Genomic DNA, 5308 nt, shown 5'->3' with positions numbered 1-5308 from the left:
CCTGCGTACGGATTAATGCGAAAAAGATCCCCACTTTCGCAAGTCCGGGTCCAGGATTACCAACAAACTTCCATCTTTCGATGAAGGAAACCCACGACGGAGAAATTGGTATGATAGGAATTAGTAATCAGTTAGTTTCGTTCGTTTGCAGCATCGAGAAAAATAGGATAGGATCGATCGATAATCTTTTTTGAAAAAAAAAGTATCGCGAGTACAATAATTATTAAGCGTTGATCGAAAATAGTATCGTAAGTAGTATCGAAGCGGAGGGTTAAAATCGGTTGAAAATTAAAAAATTAATTGATTTCGAATAAAGAAATCATAAAATGCTCGAATAACGTTTATTTTTAGTCACTCAGTTGATCTGGCACTAAGACATATACTCGTCAACTGCAGTTATTCAGATGCTTTGATAAAATTATTAATCGATGTTTCATTCTCAACCTGTTGAAATTTTGCCCGTCTCCAAAGAAAGGCATTAACGCTCAAACTTCGAAGTGGAATCGATCAGGATACGAAAAGAAATTGGACAAGAAGAACGAATAATCTCGAGAAGACAAAATTTAGAGAAATTTTATGATCGCAAATGTGCAGCGAACCTATCGAAAAACGAAGGAATGATCCGAGGCGCGTTTAAACATTCGGATGGTAAAATCGCGTGAAGCAGCCCGTCGATCCACCCCTTCTTGCTGAAAAACACCCACAGATCCCGCCACCCCCGATAAATTATACGTCGATAAATTAAAGCGTGGACGGACGTCCGCCGATAAAAATCGAAGATGCAAACCGACCGACCAGGCCGATGGAGGAGTAGCCGGCGAAGGCCGGCGGTAACAGCGATTCATTTTTCATCGACCTGACCGAATTTGTCCAACCAACGGGATCCGCGCCAAGGGTGGGATCTAATTTCAGGGCCATTACGATGTACACGAGCAACAACCCTCCTCCACCGCCATCCTCCACTCCCGTGATCGCTTTGAACGTGAATCATTTGTACGAATTACAATCGACCCGATCTCTTCCCTCTACATCCACGCGATCGTTTATTATTATTAGCATCCTTCCTCCACCAATTCTCTCCTCCGTTAATCCATCCTGCGAATCTTTGCAAGCAAACATCTTCCGCAAACGTTTCTCCGCGATAATAATAACGGAAAATTTCCTCTCCTCTCGAAAACTTTTCAGATCGAAGATCGTTCGAAATAAGATCTATAAAAATATTACATCGATACGTTCCATCCCCTTAGCGGACGTCCCTTAAAAGACTCCTCGAGTCATCGAGGGAGTGAAATGCATCCGATTAAAAGGACTAGAGGCGGACAAAAGGGAAGGAAGAGGAGGAGGAGGAAGGGTCAGCGAAGAAGGGGGCGAGAAATTATTTAACGCGGCTTCTCGACTTCTTCTGATCTTTTCCATCGGGTAGATGAACCCTTTCACCCCGAGAAGAGAGAGTGGGGAGTGGGAGTGCATCGTGGTGATGGGGTTCGAGGCGAGCCCCGATCCGCGACGATGAAAAATTATACGCGTACATAAGAGCAAGGTGAGAGACTGCTACGTTAAAGAAATTAGAGAGATAATTCCTGGGACGAGGAATACCCAATTTACCCTTTCGTCCGAGTTACCCGAGCATCCTGGCCTTATTATCTAAAGTGCTCGGGCTGCGAGAGGCTGACAACGAACGAACAGGAACGAAAGGGAAAAAATAAAGGAAGAGAGAGAGGGAGGGAGGGAGGGAAAGAGAGAAAGGGGAGAAAAAGGAACATGCACCCTTCTGACGGGAAGGAGAATGGCGGTGGGTTGCAAGGACAAAAAGTATTAAAAGGACAATTCCTCGCGAACGAGCGCGCAACCGACTGGGTGAAGGGACTTTTGCCGGCCAACTTTTTTCCTCTTCCTTTCCTCTTCCTTTTTTTTCTCTTCTCTTTCTTTCGCCTCCTGTCATTTATTCACGCCGGAGTTATTTTCTTCCGGATGCTCTCCTTTCGCGAGACAATTCGATCCTCCACCCCCTTATGTACATGTATATATATATATATATATATACATGTATATCCCCGCTCGTCACTCGAATCAAAGGATTAACCCGCCGCGCGAACTTTCTTCCTTCGATGCGAAACCTATATGAAAATAATATTAATTTTCATCTCGACTCGAGTAACAGACTCTTTTTATTATCGATGGAATTCGAGATAAGATATAAGGGATAAGGAAACGAAGGTAACGCTAATTAGTGAGAATCAGGAAATCAGGAAATCGATCGATTTGTCGTCTTGCGGCGATCCGTACCGATCCACGACGATCCACGACGCGTGGAATCCAACCGCTTCTCTCTCTCCCTCCCTCTCTCTCTCCGTCTCTCTCGATTCGGGATCAGGATCTGGATCGAGATCGATGAAAGAGGGTAAGCGGGAGGCCGCATCGCGATTGAAAGAACGGCCTCAATCATCGGGTCTCGAAAATGCATTTTCCGTCCCTCTGGCTTCCCTACGTGTGTGCCTCCCGCCCCCCTCCCTCGCCCCCGCCGACGCCGTGGCGGCGGTTTTCGGGTCCACACACATCGGGCGGAGGAGAGAGGGCCAGCAGTCTTTGTCGCTGTTTCGGGGGGATGAACGAGCCGGGGACACGAATACGTGCTCGATCGATGAATCACTCGGCGTGCACCGTTGACGTTGACGCGGAACGGGAGCACGACACGCAAACACACGAAAGGAGCGAAAGGGAAAGAGAGCGGCGCGCGCCAGAGCGAGATCGAACGGCCTCTCGTGACCAACGATGCAGCGCTAGGAGGACAGAGAGAGAGAGAGAGAGAGAGAGGAGAGGGGGTGAGCCGCTAGTGGGTGGTAGCGGAACGAGGGGGGGAGGGGTTGGATGCACCCTCTCCGGTGTATGTACGGTGGCAGCTCACCGGTTGCAGGTGTGGAGTATGTAGATGCGGGTGTATTAAAAAGCGGGGGTGGCTGCGGTCGCGTACCAATCACCCGACGGGGATGAGGGGGGTGGCCTCCGTGAGCGAGAGGGGATCGAAAGGTGGTCTGGTCCGGCTCGGTGGACGGGGGGGTATAGGCACGGTGGTGGAGAGAGGGATCATACAGAGAGACGGTTTGTTGACGAGAGAGAGAAAGAGAGGGAGGGAGAGAGAGAGAACACGCCCGTGCCACGCAACCCCCGTGAAATTTTAATCGTGTCGTCATTGGGGTAGTTTGTTACGATAACCCGACCAGCATGGACGTGTACGTGGGGTTTTTCACGGGGGATGGGGGGAGAGGAACCGAGAGAAAAAGAGAGAGAGAAAGGGAAACGAAAGGAAGAAAGAGAATCGAGGAAAGATCGAACAGAAGGAAGGAATCGCGCGCGTTTTTCTTTCTTCATCGATCCATCTTTTCACGAGAACGAAAGGAGAAAAGAATCTAATTTATACATACGTACAATTTTGGGAAGATAAAGTTTCCTTCCGAGTTTCCTTCGATCGATCGATCAATTCCTGAATCCCGAATTAATCGAAGCTTGAAGAATCAAGTGGATCATCGTTGCGCAAGCTCGACGCGCGTGCGACCGCGCGGTCGATCGAAAATATCCTTCGATTCGGTTCGATCGTTTTTCTTTTTCTCTTTTTCTTTTTTTTTTTACGTAAACGCAACATCTTCCCGCGACAAATTTCGGCCGACAATTTTCGGCCGTTCGTTTGCGCGATATTTACCTTCGTTTCGTAATTAGCAACGTGTACGGGCATAGCATTTTCATCGGCGTGGAACGCGTCGCTGCGCCCAAAGCCGCCGGTTGTGTCACGGTTGAATACGTCGTTTGAAAGATTCATGGGTATGCGGTGTGCCGGGCATTATTGCTCATTTGATCGGGGCGGCGCATCCGAAAATAATGTGAAGAAAATTGTTTTGCGGTCTTTTTATCTCGATTCCCAGCCACGTGACACGTGCACACGCCGTGGCGTGGGAGGGGAGGGCCGAAGGCCTCCGCCTCGCTGCAGCCGCGAGCCTCGCGTGGATGGACCCTTGCGGGTGTGGGGGCAGGGGAGAGGGGAGGGGGTCGCTTTGTGTGTCCCATCAATCACGCGGACCTTTTCACCGAGCGGATATCGGGCCTGGCCGTTTTTGCGTGCGGTGCATCCCGCTCGATTGCAATCGCGGGGAATTATTGAATCTGCTGCATATCTCGTCCGTCCGGATTAGGTTGGGTTAGTTGGCGCGCGTCCGCGACTTCGCCGATTTTGCCCCTCCCCCCTCGCCCTCGCCCTCGCCCTCGCCCTCCTCCCCCCGCGAAACGGCCAATTCTCACCCTTCCACGGGAAAGGGATATCGATCCGCGAAACGTGACGGGTGTTTGCAAAATTTTCTACCGAAGGGGGAGGAGGAAGGACGAGGGGGAAATTTCCGAAAGGATCGGAGTGAATTGAATCAATTTCCCTCCCTCCCTCCGAAAACGACTTCTGCATTTCCATCTTTCTAACTTTCGTTCTCCGTTGTTTTACGAAAAACACGATTGCTCGAAAGAAAAAGATACGGGGAGTTTCTTTTCATTTTCTGCGTCTAACGTTCGGAAGCTAACGGGGGAGAAAGTTTGCAAGTAAAAGTTGGTGGTACCGTGTTGTAAAAAGCAAATTTTCTATCTATCTGATGATGGTTCTCTACTGGAAATTTCAAAAATTTGTGTACGTTTAAAATTTGTTTTAAAAGTTTAAAATAAGGGAGAGGAAAAAGAAACGAATACTTACTGTTGTTGGTTGGAAAAGCAGGCTGGCTTCGCTGGTCGAAGAAATTACGCTGCGTAAGAAGATGGTCGGATTCGTGGAACGGATGATATTACTTTATTTTTCGATGACGTACTTAAACAGTGAAAGAATGTGATGGTCGAGCCGGGTCACGCGAGCAAACGCGAAACAATGTCGTCGATCGTTAACGTCGCGCTTCATCCTCGTCGCGTTCGCCGTCGATGGTTAAAAATGGTTCGCCCCGTGAAAAAAGAGGCGAAGAAAGGATAAAGAGAAAAAAAGGGAAAAAAAATGGGGGGAAGAAAAGTGACTTAGCCTGCGGAAACAGTGACATTGGCTTGGACTTGGGATCGTCTTCCGATCTGTGTGATATATTTACAATTCGTCGCGAATTCGCAGTTTTTCTCTCTCTGGATTGGAAAAAATCATCGGAACGATCCCCGTTCACAACCCCCGTCGCGACGACGGACAAATCCTTTCCTTTCTATCGCGATACAATTTATCAAAAAAATCGCGCCTATCCTACCATCGCGCGAGCTCGTTTCGTTTCTTCAAAAAGATTGGTTCCATTGTGGAAACGGTAGG

This window comes from Apis mellifera, linkage group LG14, assembly GCF_003254395.2.
Source record: "Apis mellifera strain DH4 linkage group LG14, Amel_HAv3.1, whole genome shotgun sequence".
NCBI classification, from domain to species: Eukaryota; Metazoa; Arthropoda; class Insecta; order Hymenoptera; family Apidae; genus Apis; species Apis mellifera.
Note: the sequence above shows the minus strand (reverse complement) of the source record.